At 42.6% G+C, this 19,603-nt stretch overlaps 1 protein-coding gene across 4 annotated transcripts in view; it reads left to right on the top strand.

The window, feature by feature from the left end:
- Window positions 1–19,603, top strand: part of ROBO1 (roundabout guidance receptor 1) — a 1,469,611-nt gene that overhangs the window by 519,039 nt on the left and 930,969 nt on the right. The window lies entirely within an intron of this gene.

Here is a 19,603-nt window from a genome sequence, read left to right as displayed (position 1 = left end):
GACTATTGGGCCTCACTTTGCTGAATCTAGTTCATCTCTACTTTTGTGCTTTCCTCTTGCCTCACCGTTATTATTTGTTGGGGGCTTTCTATATCTTTGGGGTTCAATTTCTCGGGAGGCAAGTGAGGTCTTATTTTTTCTCTCTAGGGGTAGTCAGTTCTCCGGCTGGCTCGAGACGTCTAGAACCAACGTAGGCACGTTCACCGACTACTTTTAGTTGTTTGTGTTAGGATCAGGTATGCGGTTAGCCCAGTTTCCACCTCCCTAGAGCAGTATTTATATTTTTGCTATCTTGCCGGAATATCAGAGATCCTCTGCCATTGGGATCATAACAGAATGCCAGGCCTAAAGAAAATGTTTAATGCATCGCAGAAGCGGGATTAAAAAGAAGTTCTGAGTTTTTTGGGGTTTTTTTTGCTGCAGTTTGCCTAGCTTCTTCCATCCCCTTTTTCTCTGAGTGGCTGAAACTCTGCTGCAGATATGAATGTCCAGACTCTGACTTCTAGTGTGGATCAGCTTGCTGCTAGTGTGCAAAGCATTCAGGATTTTGTTATCCATAGCCCTATGTCTGAACCAAAAATACCTATTCCTGAGCCGTTTTTTGGAGATAGATCTAAATTCCTGAATTTTAGGAATAATTGTAAATTGTTTCTGTCTCTGAAACCTCGTTCCTCTGGTGATTCCGCTCAGCAAGTTAAGATTGTTATTTCCTTCTTGCGCGGCGACCCTCAGGATTGGGCCTTCTCTCTGGCGCCAGGAGATCCTGCATTGGTGAATGTTGATGGGTTTTTCCTGGCGCTTGGTTTGCTTTATGAGGAGCCTAATCTTGAAAATCAGGCTGAAAAAATGTTGCTGGCTATCTCTCAGGGTCAGGACGAAGCTGAGGTATATTGCCAACAATTTCGGAAATGGTCCGTGCTTACTCAATGGAATGAGTGTGCACTGGCCGCAAATTTCAGAAATGGTCTTTCTGAAGCCATTAAAGATGTGATGGTGGGGTTTCCTATCCCTACAGGTCTGAATGATTCAATGGCTCTGGCCATTCAAATTGATCGACGTTTGCGGGAGCGCAAATCTGTTAATCCTTTGGCGGTGCTGTCTGAACGGTCACCTGATTCTATGCAATGTGACAGAATTTTGACCAGAGCCGAGCGACAAAATCATAGACATCAAAATGGGTTGTGTTTCTACTGTGGTGATTCAACACATGTTATCTCAGCATGCTCTAAACGTTTAAAAAAAGAAGTTAATCCTGTCGCCATTGGTACTTTTCAGCCTAAGTTTATTTTGTCGGTGACTTTAATTTGTTCATTATCTTCTTACTCAGTAATGGCTTTTGTGGATTCTGGTGCTGCTTTAAGTCTGATGGATTTGTCATTTGGATTTGTCATTTGCCAAGCGCTGCGGTTTTGTCCTGGAGCTTTTGGAAAATCCTATTCCTCTTAGAGGAATTGATTCTACGCCATTGGCAGAGAATAAACCTCAGTATTGGACGCAAGTGACCATGTGCATGACTCCTGTACATCAGGAGGTGATTCGTTTTCTGGTACTGCATAAAATGCATGATGTTGTCGTTTTGGGTCTGCCATGGTTACAGGCCCATAATCCAGTTTTAGATTGGAAAGCTATGACTGTGTCTAGTTGGGGGTGTCATGGGATTCATGGCGATTCTCCATTGGTGTCTATTGCTTCTTCTACTCCTTCTGAGATCCCTGAGTTTTTGTCAGACTTTCAGGATGTATTTAATGAGGCCAGGTCCAGTGCCCTTCCTCCTCATAGGGACTGTGATTGTGCTATAGATTTGATTCCTGGTAATAAGTTTCCTAAGGGACGACTCTTTAATTTATCTGTGCCAGAGCATGCCGCGATGCGGAGTTATATAAAGGAGTCTTTGGAGAAGGGACATATTCGCCCATCCTCGTCCCCTCTTGGTGCAGGATTCTTTTTTGTGGGCAAGAAAGACGGGTCTCTGAGACCTTGTATTGATTATCATCTTCTGAATAAGATCACGGTTAAATTTCAGTATCCTTTACCATTGTTGTCTGATTTGTTTGCTCGGATTAAGGGATCCAGTTGGTTCACCAAGATAGATCTTCGTGGTGCGTATAACCTTGTGCGCATAAAGCAGGGAGATGAATGGAAAACGGCATTTAATACGCCCGAGGGTCATTTTGAGTACCTGGTGATGCCTTTCGGATTATCTAATGCTCCTTCTGTGTTTCAGTCCTTCATGCATGACATCTTCCGGAAATATCTGGATAAATTTATGATTATTTATCTGGATGATATTTTGTTTTTTTCTGATGATTGGGAGTCCCATGTGAACCAGGTCAGGATGGTGTTTCAGGTTCTGCGGGAGAATGCTCTATTTGTGAAGGGCTCAAAATGTATCTTTGGGGTACAGAAGGTTTCTTTTTTGGGTTTTATTTTTTTCCCCTTCTACTGTGGAAAGGACCCAGTCAAGGTCCGTGCCATTCATGACTGGACTCAGCCCACGTCTGTTAAGAGCCTGCAGAAGTTCTTGGGCTTTGCTAATTTTTACCGTCGTTTTATCGCTAATTTCTCCAGCGTGGTTAAACCTTTGACAGATATGACTAAGAAGGGTTCTGATGTTGCGAACTGGTCTCCTGCGGCCGTGGCGGCCTTTCGGGAGCTGAAGCGTCGGTTTGCTTCAGCGCCAGTCTTGTGCCAGCTGGATGTCTCTCTTCCCTTCCAGGTTGAAGTTGATGCTTCTGAGATTGGTGCAGGGGCTGTTTTGTCGCAAAAAAGCTCTGATGGCTCCGTGATGAAGCCATGCGCCTTCTTTTCAAGGAAATTTTCGCCTGCTGAGCAGAACTACGATGTTGGTAATCGGGAGTTGTTGGCTATGAAGTGGGCATTTGAGGAGTGGCGACATTGGCTCGAGGGAGCTAGACATCGTGTGGTGGTCTTGACTGATCATAAAAATCTGATTTACCTCGAATCTGCCAAGCGCCTGAATCCTAGACAGGCTCGTTGGTCGTTGTTTTTCTCCCGTTTTGACTTTGTGGTCTCGTACCTGCCTGGTTTGAAGAACGTGAAGGCTGATGCACTTTCTAGGAGTTTTGTGCCTGACTCTCCGGGAGTCTCTGAGCCGGCTGGTATTCTCAGAGAGGGAGTGATTTTGTCTGCCATTTCCCCAGATTTGCGACGAAGGCTGCAAAAATTTCAGGCTGATAGGCCTGATCGTTGTCCACCGGAGAGATTGTTTGTCCCTGCTGGATGGACCAGCAGAGTTATTTCTGAGGTTCATTCTTCGGTGTTGGCGGGACATCCTGGGATTTTCGGTACCAGAGATTTGGTGGCTAGGTCCTTTTGGTGGCCTTCCTTGTCGCGTGATGTGCGTTCTTTTGTGCAGTCCTGTGGGATTTGTGCTCGGGCTAAGCCTTGCTGTTCTCGTGCCAGCGGGTTGCTTTTACCCTTGCCTGTCCCAAAGAGGCCTTGGACGCACATTTCCATGGATTTCATTTCGGATCTTCCGGTATCTCGCAAGATGTCTGTCATCTGGGTGGTGTGCGATCGTTTTTCTAAAATGGTCCATTTGGTGCCCTTGCCTAAGTTGCCCTCCTCCTCTGATTTGGTCCCTTTGTTCTTTCAGAATGTGGTTCGTTTGCATAGCATCCCTGAGAATATTGTATCTGACAGAGGATCCCAGTTTGTGTCCAGATTCTGGCGATCCTTTTGTGCTAAGATGGGTATTGATTTGTCTTTTTCGTCGGCTTTTCATCCTCAGACTAATGGCCAGACCGAGCGAACTAATCAGACGTAGGAGACTTATTTGAGATGTTTTGTTTCTGCTGATCAGGACGACTGGGTTACCTTTTTGCCACTGGCCGAGTTTGCAGTTAATAATCGGGCTAGTTCTGCCACCTTGGTTTCACCCTTTTTCTGCAACTCTGGTTTTCATCCTCGTTTCTCCTCGGGCCAGGTTGAACCTTCTGACTGTCCTGGGGTTGATTCTGTGGTGGATAGGTTGCAGCGGATTTGGAACCATGTGGTGGACAATTTGAAATTGTCACAAGACAAGGCCCAGCGTTTTGCCAACCGCCGCCGCGGTGTGGGTCCCCGACTTCGTGTTGGGGATTTGGTTTGGTTGTCTTCTCGGCATGTTCCTTTGAAAGTCTCCTCTCCTAAGTTCAAGCCTCGCTTTATCGGTCCTTATAAGATTTTGGAAATCCTTAACCCGGTGTCTTTTCGCTTGGACCTTCCAGCGTCATTTGCTATTCATAATGTGTTCCATAGGTCCTTGTTGCGGCGGTACGTGGTGCCTATGGTTCCTGCTGTTGAGCCTCCTGCCCCGGTTTTGGTTGAGGGCAAGTTGGAGTACGTGGTGGAGAAGATTCTGGATTCTCGTATCTCTAGACGGAAACTCCAGTATTTAGTTAAATGGAAAGGCTATGGTCAGGAGGATAATTCCTGGGTTGTCGCCACTCAGATGTTCATGCGGCTGATTTGGTTCATGCCTTTCACGCTGCTCATCCTGATCGCCCTGGGGGTCTTGGTGAGGGTTCGGTGACCTCTCCTCAAGGGGGGGTACTGTTGTGAACTGTGTTTCTGGGCTCCCTCTGGTGGTCACTAACGGTATTGTGTTAGGCATGTCTTGTTGCAGGCCTGAGCTCCAGCTGTGTCGTTAAGCAGCGGGTGTTCCCTATTTAAGTCTCCTTTGGACTCAGTCTCTTGCCTGGCATCGTTGTATCCAGACCTATATGGTCTCCTCCGGATTCCTTTCAGTCTGCCTCATGCAAGAAAAGCTAAGTCTGTTTTGTACAATTTGGATCGTTTGCATTATTCAGTGTTTTTGTCCAGCTTGCTTTACATTTGATTTTCTTACTCGCTGGAAGCTCTAGGGGGCTGATATTCTCCCTCCACACCGTCAGTCGGTGTGGGGGTTCTTGAATGTTCAGCGTGGATGTTTTTGTAGGGTTTTCTGCTAACCGCACAGTCCACTATCTATTTTCTGCTATTTAGACTATTGGGCCTCACTTTGCTGAATCTAGTTCATCTCTACTTTTGTGCTTTCCTCTTGCCTCACCGTTATTATTTGTTGGGGGCTTTCTATATCTTTGGGGTTCAATTTCTCGGGAGGCAAGTGAGGTCTTATTTTTTCTCTCTAGGGGTAGTCAGTTCTCCGGCTGGCTCAAGACGTCTAGAACCAACGTAGGCACGTTCACCGACTACTTTTAGTTGTTTGTGTTGGGATCAGGTATGCGGTTAGCCCAGTTTCCACCTCCCTAGAGCAGTATTTATATTTTTGCTATTTTGCCGGAATATCAGAGATCCTCTGCCATTGGGATCATAACAGATGAAGCTGCGACTCAAGGAGAAGTCATTATTATGGGGGACTTCAACTACCCTGAAATAGATTGGGGAACAGAAACCTGCAGTTCCAGTGAAGGTAATCGGTTTTTGGCAACTATGAGAGACAATTACCTTTCACAACTGGTTCAGGACCCAACAAGGAGGGGGGCACTGCTAGACCTAATGTTAACCAACAGGCCAGACCGCATATCAAATATAAGGGTTGGGGGTCACTTGGGGAATAGTGATCACAAAATAATAAGTTTTCAGGTCTCCTTTAATAAGATGTGTAGTTGAGGGGTGACAAGGACACTAAACTTCAGGAGGGCAAATTTCCAACGGATGAGAGAGGATCTTGGTGCAATTAACTGGGACTATATCCTGAGACATAAAAGTACACAAAGAAAATGGGAGACGTTTATTAGCATCCTAGATAGGACCTGTGCACAGTATATACCGTATGGGAATAAACATACTAGAAATAGGAGGAAACCAATATGGCTAAATAGAGCTGTAAGGGGCGCAATAAGGGACCAAAAGAAAGCATTTAGAGAATTAAAGGAAGTAGGTAGTGATGAGGTATTAAATAAATATAGAAAATTAAATAAATTCTGTAAAAAGCAAATCAAGGTAGCAAAGATTGAGACAGAGAGACTCATTGCCAGAGAGAGCAAAAATAACCCCAAAATATTCTTTAACTACATAAATAGTAAGAAACTAAAAAATTATAGCATTGGCCCCCTTAAAAATAGTCTGGGTGAAATGGTGGATGAGGATGAGGAAAAAGCCAATATGCTAAATGACTTTTTTTCATCAGTATTTACAAAAGAAAATCCCATGGCAGCCAATATGACTAGTGATAAAAATTCCCAATTAAATGTTACCTGCTTAACCCAGCAGGAAGTACGGCGGCGTCTAAAAATCACTAAAATTGACAAATCTCCGGGCCCGGATGGGATACACCCCCGAGTACTGCAGGAACTAAGTACAGTCATTGATAGACCGTTATTTTTAATCTTTAAAGAGTCCATAATAACAGGGTCTGTACCACAGGACTGGCGTATAGCAAATGTGGTGCCAATATTTAAAAAGGGGACAAAAACTGAACTCGGAAATTATAGGCCAGTAAGCTTAACCTCTACTGTGGGTAAAATCCTGGAGGACATTCTAAGGGACGCTATACTGGAGTATCTGAAGAGGAATAACCTCATGACCCAGTATCAGCACGGGTTTACTAGGGACCGTTCATGTCAGACTAATTTGATCAGCTTCTATGAAGAGGTAAGTTCCGGACTGGACCAAGGGAGCCCAGTGGATGTAGTGTATATGGACTTTTCAAAAGCTTTTGATACGGTGCCACACAAAAGGTTGATACATAAAATGAGAATAATGAGGATAGGGGAAAATATGTGCAAGAGGGTTGAGAGCTGGCTCAGGGATAGGAAACAAAGGGTGGTTATTAATGGAGCACACTCGGACTGGGTCGCGGTTAGCAGTGGGGTACCACAGGGGTCAGTATTGGGCCCTCTTCTTTTTAACATATTTATTAATGACCTTGTAGGGGGCATTCAGAGTAGAATTTCAATATTTGCAGATGACACTAAACTCTGCAGGGTAATCAAGACAGATGAGGACAATTTTGTATTACAGGATGATTTATGTAAACTAGAAGCTTGGGCTGATAAATGGCAAATGAGCTTTAATGGGGATAAATGTAAGGTCATGCATTTGGGTAGAAGTAATAAGATGTATAACTATGTGCTTAATTCTAAAACTCTGGGTAAAACTGTCAATAAAAAGGACCTGGGTGTATGGGTGGATGACAAACTCATATTCAGTGGCCAGTGTCAGGCAGCTGCTACAAAGGCAAATAAAATAATGGGATGTATTAAAAGAGGCATAGATGCTCATGAGGAGAACATAATTTTACCTCTATACAAGTCACTAGTGCGACCACACTTAGAATACTGTGCACAGTTCTGGTCTCCGGTGTATAAGAAAGACATAGCTGAACTAGAGCGGGTGCAGAGAAGAGCGACCAAGGTTATTAGAGGACTGGGGGGTCTGCAATACCAAGATAGGTTATTACACTTGGGGCTATTTAGTTTGGAAAAACGAAGGCTAAGGGGTGATCTTATGTTAATGTATAAATATATGAGGGGACAGTACAAAGACCTTTCTGATGATCTTTTTAATCATAGACCGGTGACAGGGACAAGGGGGCATCCTCTACGTCTGGAGGAAAAAAGGTTTAAGCATAATAACAGACGCGGGTTCTTTACTGTAAGAGCAGTGAGACTATGGAACTCTCTGCCGTATGATGTTGTAATGAGTGATTCATTACTTAAATTTAAGAGGGGACTGGATGCCTTTCTGGAAAAGTATAATGTTACAGGGTATATACACTAGATTCCTTGATAGGGCGTTGATCCAGGGAACTAGTCTGATTGCCGTATGTGGGGTCGGGAAGGAATTTTTTTCCCCATGGTGGAGCTTACTCTTACCACATGGGGTTTTTTTTGCCTTCCCCTGGATCAACATGTTAGGGCATGTTAGCTTAGGCTATGGGTTGAACTAGATGGACTTAAAGTCTTCCTTCAACCTTAATAACTATGTAACTATGTAACTTAGCATAGTAAAACTTACTTATTTACTAAGGAAGATCATATCACAGTATAAGGTATCATCTTTCTTTATTAGCCTGATACAAGACATCCTATCCAAAGACATACTGATAGGGAATTTAGATTGTGTGCCCCATTTGAGACAATGTTGATAATGTCTGTAAAGCGCTGCCGAATAAGATATCGCTATATAAGCAAAACATAATAAATAAATAAATAATAAGATATTTCTCAAATTTATGTAGAGAAATAGGGTCTCAAAGTGCTTAGAATATGAACCCTGTTGAGTTCCCAGAGAGTGTGGCCTAGCATGAAATCTTTAGTTTGACCTTTAGTAGAGTCCTGTTGTAATAAGGAGCTTGGTTTTCATGGTAGACAGTCGAGTTGCCATGATAAGGAACCAAATTTTCAAGGTAGAGAATTCAGTTGTCATGGTAAGGAATCTAATTGTCTTGATAGTGAGTTGTCATAGTGGGGAGTTTATTTTTCATGGCAGGAGTCTAGTTGTTAAGGTAGAGAATTTAGTTATTTTGGTGGTGAGGCCTATTCACATTGTAGAGAGTCCAGATCTTTAATGCATATTATAGAGATGGTAGAATTAATTTGTAAACTTCAAAAGTGAATTAGAGTGGAGGACTTTTTTTGCAGAATCAAATATGTTAATATTCAGTTATGTATGGTTAGTGATTTATAATATCTTGTAAATAAAAAAAAAATCACATTTTGATGGGGGAGCATCATAATGGAGCAGAGAATGTTATGCTTCCAGGTATGTTAAATTGTTATAAAATGTCATATAAACATTATATTTCCAGCTGTCCTATAAGTGCTGATGTTCTATATGTGCTGACAATATTGCCAGATATAAAAAACAAACATAAAAGTCTAAAATTAATTTTGCTATTTTAGTTACCTAACAGTTTTAGACTATAGACCAACAAGCCATCTATTCTGCCATACACAAATATTTAATTTGTAAAATTTATTTTAAATGCACAAAGGCCTTGGAGTCTGGGAAGGCACAATGGCTTTATGCTGAGTAAGGGTACCGTCACACAGTGGCATTTTCATCGCTACGACGGCACGATTCGTGACGTTCTAGCGATATCGTTACGATATCGCTGTGTCTGACACGCTACTGCGATCCGGAACCCCGCTGAGAATCGTACGTCGTAGCAGATCGTTTGAAACTTTCTTTTGTCGTCTAGTGTCCCGCTGTGGCGGCATGATTGCATCGTGTGACACAGGTTGTATACGATGTGCACACAGTAACCAATGGCTTCTACATCGCAAATACGTCATGAAATTATCGCTCCAGCGCCGTGTATTGCAACGTGTGACCGCAGTCTACGACGCTGGAGCGATAATCATACGACGCTGCAACTTCACGAATCGTGCCGTTGTAGCGATGAAAATGCCACTGTGTGATGGTACCCTTACACTGAGCCATCAACAGATCATCAATGGATCCTTTAGGCCTTAACCCCTTCATGACCTTGGGATTTTCCGTTTTTCCGTGTTCGTTTTTCACTCCCCTCCTTCCCAGAGCCATAACTTTTTTATTTTTCCATCAATATGGCCAAGTGAGGGCTTATTTTTTGCAGGACGAATTTTACCTTTGAATGACATCATTGGTTTTACCATGTTGTGTACAAGAAAATGGGAAAAAAGTTCTAAGTGCGGTGAAATTGCAAAAAAAGTGCAATCCCACACTGGTTTTTTGTTTGGCTTTTTTTGCTAGGTTCACTAACTGCTAAAACTAACCTGCCGTTATGATTCTCCAGTTCATTATGAGTTCATAGACACCAAACATGTCTAGGTTCTTTTTTATCTATGTGGTGAAAAAAAATTCCAAACTTTGCTAAAAAAAAAAATATTGCGTCTCCATTTTTCTTGATTTCGGGTCGGGTTAGGGCTTATTTTTTGAGTGCCGAGCTGACGTTTTTAATTATACCATTTTGGTGCAGATACGTTCTGTTGATTGCCCATTATTTCATTTTAATGCAATGTCACGGCGACCAAAGAAATGTAATTCAGGCGTTTCAAATTTTTTTCTCGCTACGCCATTTAGCGATGAGGTTAATCCTTTTTTATTGATAGATTGGGCAATATGTGTATAATTGATTTTTTTTTATTGTTTTATTTTGAATGGGGTGAAAGGGGGGTGATATAAACTTTTATATATTTTTATTTTTTATCAGATTTTTTTTTTACTTTTGCCATGCTCCAATAGCCTCCATGGGAGGCTAGAAGCTGGCACAACTGGATCGGCTCAGCTACATAGGAGCGATCATCAGATTGCTCCTTTGCAGCTGAATTACAGGCTTGCTATGAGCGCCGACCACAGGATGGTGCTCACAGCAAGCCAGCATCAACAACCATAGAGGTCTCAAGGAGTCCTCAGTTTTTCATGCCGATGCATTGCTGAACCCCGATCATGTGATGGGGATCAGCGATGAGCTCATTTCCAGCCCAATGGCCGGAAGCGGTAGTTAAATGCCGCTGTCAGTGTTTGACAGCGGCATTTAACTAGTTAATAGAGGTGGGTGGATCGTGATTCCACCCGTCGCTATTGCGGGCACATGTCAGCTGTTCAAAACAGCTGACATGTCCCGACTTTGATGTGGGCTCACCGCCGGAGCCCACATCAAAGCAGGGGATCTGACCTCGGACGTACTATCCCATCCGAGGTCAGAAAGAGGTTAATATAATAATGCAGTCTAAGCATCCAGCAGATTACAACAAATTTGTAGTTGCTCTTGGAGCCAATCAGTTGCCAGCAGCTGTATTGATAATAAATTAAACATTTGTAATGAAATTGTAATTGGAAATAACTGTGTTACTGGGGCAGGATCGAACATCAAAATTACTTCTTCTGGTGGGCCTCGAAGAAAACCATTCAAACACTACATCTAAAATTTTTATAATATTTATTTTGACATATTTGGGTTTCTTAGTTAAAATTTTAAACACATAAAAAACCCAAGGTGCACATTTTGAGTTGTATTAATATTTATGTAGGTATTACATTACAAGAACAGTTCTCCTCTTTTTGGACAGTGGGTCGTGCCATGACACTATATTGTAGGATATACATTGTGCTGCCTTTCACATTTTGGTTTATTTTCATTGGAAGGACTTGGTTGTGAAGTTCAGTTTCTAACATAATATCAATTTTAAAAATCAGTTGTGTAAGTTCATTTTAGTTTATCCTTTGTACAGTCTAAATGATACACGATCTCCCACAAAAGCAAGTCTTCTCTGTGGTTGCACTAGCAAAATAAACTTGGATGTTATACTTTGTTTAACATAGAAGCATTTGAAATATAGACCACTTGGACTTAAAACCAACTTTACACGCTTGTAGACCTTCGAAGGGTTGTTTGTTTTTCCCAATTCTACAAGTTTTATTTGAAGTTAATTAGAAAACCATTTGATGTTGATCTCTGGTGACTTATTTATTGAGGTGCGGTAAGCCATTGACTATGACATCACATAACAATATGATTAAAGTGTACTAGTATGAGGTAAGGTACAAGAACATTTTTTTGTCCCTTGTCTTATGGGTTTTTATGTTATTTACTTTGATCTATATTCTACAAATACTGAAATCTACATAGTTTTTACCTTTTTTTATTCAAGGTTGGACAAATAAACTTTTTCGGAATAAGAACCCTACAGACATCAAATCAAGAAAAGAAAAAGAAAAGTTAAAACCAGTAGCAATTTTCGATGCTCAATAGCTCTTTTATTCCAGAAATTTTTTGGCCCTGGCTTATAAAAAATTCACACAAAGCTTCAGCAGTTATAAGTATATCGTGGAGAGAAATGAATGAATTGACTATTGGGTTAATTTCTATAGTCATCCAAACTAGATAATCAGTCAAACTACATGAAAGTATAGCTAACCTCATGAGCTAAGACTTGATGATCCGGTATTCTTGTGGAAACAGTCTAGCAGTAAATTACTGTAACTGGGAATGTCCAAGTCCACCTTTGTTCTTAAGGTCTAAATGAGAAAGTAAGAGAGCAGGTTCATTTGATGGTAACATCAGATGACTAGCTGGATAGGCACTTATGCATCATATGAAGTTTAATTGTGACAATCTAAGATTTTTTTACCACTCAAAACTTTTACAAGATCTTATCTGTATTAAACATGATAGGGTTATAATACTTTGTGTTCTTCACCTTATGACTTCCACAACATGATGATCAAAAGGTTCCTCCTAGACTAGGAAAAACTTGAATAGCGGAAACCTCCAGGAAAGCAGCATTTCCAGGTTTCTTTCAATGAAGTGGCATGGAAGAGAAGTGAAAGGGTTATAAAATAAAAGTGGAGTGGTCTGAGAAAGAAATGAGGTTGTAAGAAGAAAATTTTGATTACGATGTTGCATGCAATATCCTCTTTGATGGGATTGGCAAGCATGAGATTTGACCATTTTAAAAAGGGATGACGCATTGCTATATATGTGATTACTTGTGATCATTAGAGGTCTGTGATTCTAAGTTGATCCTGGGAATATGCTATAGGTCAGTTTAACTCTGTGTCCACTTACATTTAAGGATGTTCAGCTACGCAGATAACAGCATAAAGCCCCATTCACTTGAACGGAGAAGTGCTGCAGTTCCTTCACTGAAGGCAGGTCGCACTAGGCAGGAAATAAAAGTGAAGCGGCACAATGACAAATCAAATCTGTGGTCCCTTGATTTTCCGAATTGCCATTTCTTTATAAAATAGGAATATCCTTTTAAAGCATTTAAAGAGATTTTATACCATTTTTTTCTTAAGAAATTTTGAAGAACATCCATGGAAAATAAGCTGTGGTTGATTTAATTTAGAGTAGCAGCGTAAAAAATTAAATAACGCATATCCTCATTTTAGTACTTATTAGAAAAGCATCAGAAACTTAAATTGCATTATGTTCTTACTTAAACTTTGATTTAAAAACATTGAGGAAGAGAAATTAAACTCATAAAGTGAGCTATCCACTTCTTCAAGATGTTAAAGTCTTTCTTCGTTTTCATATTTCAGCCTTCACATTAAGCAATTTGATTTTCTGTAACTATTTTGATGTATTGGTATGTTATTTTTCCGCAACCAATTGTGCAAGACTTATGAAATAAACTTCTTACAAGGCTAAATTTGCTTTATCAGCACAAAAGTCTCTGGTAAGGTAGTGTTCACAGCTTGTGTTTCCTGAAATTATATTTTAAAAATAAACTGTATAAAAAAGGTTGCAATACCTTAAAGCTGTAACTTCTAATTTTCCAACAGCATGTCTTAAATGCAGTATTTTAAGTTTCTCAAGATGTTATACTTTCATCATAATATAGAACTTCCACAATTTACATTATGTCATTTTCAAGTCCAAATAACATATAAAATAAATGCAAATAAATCAAATTTCATAACATATCTTATAGAAGTCAAAGAAACGCTATTCTGCTACAAATCTCTAACACCTTAACACTAAAAACATGTTGGCTACTTGTAGTCGCCTTCGCTCAATATTTAGAAATTTACTTTTTCTATTGCTAGCATTGAAGACAAGGAATAAACGTATATTACAGGAATGGAGATATTTAGAGAGATTATCCGAAAGAAAGGACTCAGTGTTAATGCTGCTATGATTACATGACTTTGTTGTTAGCAAATTCACAACTTTAGTATTTTCAAAGTAATCACAAACTATCTGGCAAGAGCAAAGCCAGGGGATGTTTGATTAGTAGAAAATTTAGGATAGAGGGGTATTAAACTGCCCTCCTTGTTTACAGTATCTGAAGAATAAAAAAGTACAGCTATTAAAGTGATGTTATTGCAGTGTATCTCAGATAAAATAACTCATAGTCACACAGAGTGATTAAACAGCTGTGGCACGCTCCTATATACCACCTAAATCTTTGTATTAGTTTTCACAGTCACAGACTGATAATATCAATGCAATCTTCAATGTGGTTCCGCACTGCAGTAATATACCACAACAAGATTAGGCCTTTTTCTATCCCTACGTGGAATAAATTGTGTTCTCTGACTTCCGATCTCTACACTGTGAAACCCTAAAATTACTGCTGCTTGGCCGACCCTCATCTCTTATAGTCCCTGTGGTAGGCCCCCTGATTGGCTGCCCTAGACCATGTGATGTGATAGCTGTAAGGCATTATGGGGATGTCTTCTCTCTACAAAGTGAAGCTGAACTTCAGAACTATCCAATAGTCCTTAAAAACAGCATTCATTAATTCTTAAAAGGGGATTACTACTATTCACAGCATTGGTGAGGAAGGTGAGTATAAATATGATTTTTTTCATTATTTCCTATATAGTAATAATTAGTGTTGAGCGATACAGACCGATACTTGAAAGTATCGGTATCGGATAGTATCGACCGATACCCTAAAAGTATCGGATATCGCCGATACCGATACCCGATACCAATACAAGTCAATGGGACACCAAGTATCGGAAGGTATCCTGATGGTTCCCAGGGTCTGAAGGAGAGGAAACTCCCCTTCAGGCCCTGGGATCCATATTAATGTGTAAAATAAAGAATAAAAATAAAAAATATTGATATACTCACCCTCTGACGCACCCTGGTTGTAACCACCAGCCTCTGTTCATAAGAATGAGCGCTTGAAAGTCCTTAGATGACGTTGCGGCCTGTGATTGGTCGTGGAGCGGTCACGTGACCGCAACGCGACCAATCACAAGCCGAGACGTCATCTAAGGTCTTTCAAGCACTTGAAAGTCCTTAGATGACGTCGCGGCCCGTGATTGGTCGCGGAGCGGTCACGTGACCGCAACGCGACCAATCACAAGCCGTGACGTCATCTAAGGTCTTTCAAGCGCTTGAAAGTCCTTAAATGACGTCGCGGCCTGTGATTGGTCACGGAGCGGTCACGTGACCGCTCACGCGACCAATCACAGGCCGCGACGTCATCTAAGGACTTTCAAGCGCTCATTCTTAGGAACAGAAGCTGGTGGTTACATCGGTAAGGTCCAGGCTGCGTCGGAGAGGTGAGTATATCAATATTTTTTATTTTTATTCTTTATTTTACACATTAATATCGATCCCGATACCGATTCCCGATATCACAAAAGTATCGGATCTCGGTATCGGAATTCCGATACAGCAAATATCGGCCGATACCCGATACTTGCGGTATTGGAATGCTCAACACTAGTAATAATGCATTCAAGAAGAGGCTATTCAAGTAGTGCACACAGTGGACACCACCTATAAAATAAAGCTGTATTCATACTAGAATTCTTCCAGCTCTGTGAGATTCCTGAGTTGTCTTGCATGTATTGCAATTTTGCTTTGTCTTCCAGGGATTACCTTGACCTTCCAGACACTGTCTCGTTAACTGCCATTTCTTAAATACATTTCGAACTGTGGAAAGGAAAACTTGAAAATGCTTTACTATCTTCTTATAGCCTTCTCCTGCTTTGTGAGCCTCCACCATTTTCATTTTTAGAGTGCTAGGCAGCTGCTTAGAAGAACCCATGACTGCTGTTTTTTGGTACTAGGTTATAGGAGGCTGAGTCTTTATAAAGCTGAGAAATCTGAATCATGTCGCCTTTCCTAACAATGATAGTGAATAAACCATAATCCTAACAGACTAATTAAGGTCTGAAACCTTGTTAAAGTGTTCTGAGAACACAGAATGTTAAAAATGACTATATATATACTAGATGGTGGCCCGATTCTAACGCATCGGGTATTCTAGAATATGCATGTCCACGTAGTATATTGCCCATTGATGTAGTATACAGCACAAAGCCACATAGTATGGGGACGCAGGCATGCGCCCCATGCAGGGAGACGCAGACATGCACCCCACGCAGGGAGATGCAGGCACGTGCCCCTCGCAGGGAGATGCAGGCACGCGCCCCATGCAGGGAGATGCAGGCACGCGCACCACGCAGGGAGGAGATGCTGCCCCACACAGGGAGATGCCGCCCATACAGGGGGCCGCAGGCACGCACCACACACACACACAGGCCCACACAGGGAGAAGACGCTGCCCTACACAAGGAGGAGACGCCGCCCCACACAGGGAGGAGATGCCGCCCCACAATGGGAGGAGACGCCGCCCCACACACGGAGGAGATGCCACCCCACACAGGGAGGAGACGCCACCCCACACAGGGAGGAGATGCCACCCCACACAGGGAGGAGACGCTGCCCCACACAGGGAGGAGACGCCGCCCCACACAGGGAGGAGACGCTGCCCCACACAGTGAGGAGACACCGCCCCACACAGAGGAGACGCTGCCCCACACAGGGATATGCCACCCATACAGGGGGCCGCAGGCACGCCCCGCACACACACACATTCCCACACAGGGAGGAGACGCTGCCCCACACAGGGAGGAGACGCCACCCCACACAGGGAGGAGACGCCACCCCACACAAGGAGGAAACGCCCATACAGGGGGCCGCAGGCATGCATCGCACACACACACAGGCCCACACAGGGAGGAGATGATGCCCCACACAGGGAGGAGATGCCACCCCACACAGGGAGGAGACGCCACCCCACACAAGGAGGAAACGCCCATACAGGGGGCCGCAGGCATGCATCGCACACACACACAGGCCCACACAGGGAGGAGATGATGCCCCACACAGGGAGGAGACGCCGCCCCACACAGGGAGGAGATGCTGCCCCACACAGGGAGATGCCACCCATACAGGGGGCCGCAGGCATGCACCGCACACACACAGGGAGACATCATTGGCGGCACTTGATGAAGACACCGCCCTACACAGGGAGATGCCACCCATACAGGGAGATGCAGGCACGCACCCTACACAATGGCGGCACTTGACAGCAGTGGAGGACAATGATGATTCCAGAATTCGCGGCAGACTGTGCCCGTCACAGATTGGTTGAGGCCGGCTGGCCTCGACCAATCAGCAAGGCGGGATTTCCGAGACAGACAGACAATTACACCCTTAGACAACACAATGTCGGCACTTGACAGCAGAGGAGGACAATGATGATTCCAGAATTCGCGGCAGACTGTGCCCGTCGCTGATTGGTCGAGGCCTGGCGGCCTCGACCAATCAGAGACGCGGGATTTCCAGGACAGACAGACAATTAAACCCTTAGACAATTATATATATAGATACTGTATATATATATATATATATATATATATATATATATATATATATATATATATATATATATATAGTATATATATATATATATATATATATATATATATATATATATATATATATATATATACACAGGCGCATCTCACAAAATTAAAAGTAAGATGATTATGGCTTACAGCGAATGAAAACCCCAAACCCATTATTTCAGTAAATTAGAATAGTTAAAAAATATATACACTGGCGCTATAACCACAATTGTATGCTGCACAAGTGCTGCCAATATCACAACCGGATTTTGTGCCCAATCCGATAATAGGAGAAACCAGTATAAAACAAACAAAGATATGGCGCTACGAGTGGCTGCAAACTGACCGTATTAGCGGTACGGTTAAAAGTATGTATAAAAATATATATGCACACAACTCCCTTACAGGCGTGTTACACCTAGTGCTGGCTGCGTCAGCCCAGCCTCAGTAAACTAGCACAGTGATAAACAATAGCTGATGCTAATGACAAAAGATCACCTGCTATATGTATAACCTTGCCGGCTAGACTACTTGCTTAGAGACTTAGGTGTCCGGTACTCATGCATAGATGTACGCTCCGGTTCAGAGCAGTTCCCGTCCACACGGGAGGTAGGTGTATAGATGTCAGCGTTAGCCCAGGTCGGTGGCTACGGGTGCTGGCGGTGAAGATCGCAAGTGCTACGTGTAGTGCCAGAGACGTCCCGGCCGGTGGCGTCCCTGGATACACGTGGAAAAAAGGCCGGCACTGCAGAACAGTGAGTGACGTCACTGGCCTATGGGGGCCTGTATGGGCCAATTCTAACCTACGCGTTTCAAAGTGACACGCACCCTGATGAAGAAGTGCCGGCCTTTTTTCCACGTGTATCCAGGGACGCCACCGGCCGGGACGTCTCTGGCACTACACGTAGCACTTGCGATCTTCACCGCCAGCACCCGTAGCCACCGACCTGGGCTAACGCTGACATCTATACACCTACTTCCCGTGTGGACGGGAACTGCTCTGAACCGGAGCGTACATCTATGCGTGAGTACCGGACACCTAAGTCTCTAAGCAAGTAGTCTAGCCGGCAAGGTTATACACACAGCAGGCGATCTTTTGTCATTAGCATCAGCTATTGTTTATCACTGTGCTAGTTTACTGAGGCTGGGCTGATGCAGCCAGCACTAGGTGTAACACGCCTGTAAGGGAGTTGTGTGCATATATATTTTTATACAAACTTTTAACTGTACCGCTAGTACGGTCAGTTTGCAGCCACTCGTAGCGCCATATCTTTGTTTGTTTTATACAATTAGAATACTTTATAACACCAGCTTGAAAAAAGATTTTAAAATCTGAAATGTGGGCCTACTGAAATGTATGCTCAGTAAATTCACTCAATACTGGGTCGGGGCTCCTTTTGCATCAGTTACTGCATCAATGCGGCGTGGCATGGAGGCGATCAGCCTGTGGCACTGCTGAGGTGCTATAGAAGCCCAGGTTGCTTTTATAGCAGCCTTCAGCTCATCTGCATTGTAGGGTCTGGTGTCTCTCATCTTCCTTTTGACAATACCCATAGATTCTCTATGGGGTTAAGGTCAGGCGAGTTTGCTGGCCAATCAAGCACAGTGATACTGTTGTTTTTAAACCAGGAATTGGCACCGAACCCATCATTGATTGTGTATACTTCACACTAGACCTTGGAAATCAAGGTCCCAGAGTCTGGAGGAGGAGAGGAGAGTCCACAATCCAAGCTACTTGAGGTCTAGTATAAAGTTTCCACAATTAGTGATGATTTGGCGAGCCATGTCATCATCTGGTGTAGGTCCACTGTGTTTTATCAAGACCAAAGTCAGTGCAGCCATCTACCAGGACATTTTAGAGCACTTCATGCTTCCCTCAGCCAACAAGCTTTTTGGAGATGGAAATGTCATTCTCCAGCAGGACTTGGCACCTGTCCACACTGCCAAAAGTACCAATCCCTGGTTTAAAAACAACAGTATCACTGTGCTTGATTGGCCAGGTGTGCCCAAACTTTTATATACCACTGTATATATATATACATACACGGAATTTAGGACTCTATTTCTGGAACCGACATATTCAAGTTAAAGGGTTTTTACACCACATGTATATTCTGCAAAATGGACCCACCAGCTCTAAAAAAAAAGCACACAAAAACTGTCACTTAGAGATCCTGATCTGCTCCTCTTATAGCTGATTTGGTATTCTCCTCTCTTCCTCTTCATGTGTTTCTATATATTTTTTTTTTTTAAAACACACTGAGGTAGTTTGTTTTTAAAATTGAAAACAAATAGATGGACCTTTAATTACTTATTTTTAACTTTCTCTATTAGTAAAGTGTAGTATTATTCTAATCTCCTACTCTGACCCATATTGATAGGGAAGGACTGTGCCTCCTTCAAATAAATAAAGCTGATACACAGCACTGAGCACGCTATTTCTTTATTCTAGGTGACAGTCTTGAATTTACCCACAAAGTTGAATATGTTACGAGGTTTCTAAATAGAT

Source organism: Ranitomeya variabilis, chromosome 3 (assembly GCF_051348905.1).
Source record: "Ranitomeya variabilis isolate aRanVar5 chromosome 3, aRanVar5.hap1, whole genome shotgun sequence".
NCBI classification, from domain to species: domain Eukaryota; kingdom Metazoa; phylum Chordata; class Amphibia; order Anura; family Dendrobatidae; genus Ranitomeya; species Ranitomeya variabilis.
Note: the sequence above shows the minus strand (reverse complement) of the source record. Positions and strands in the feature narration are given on the sequence as shown.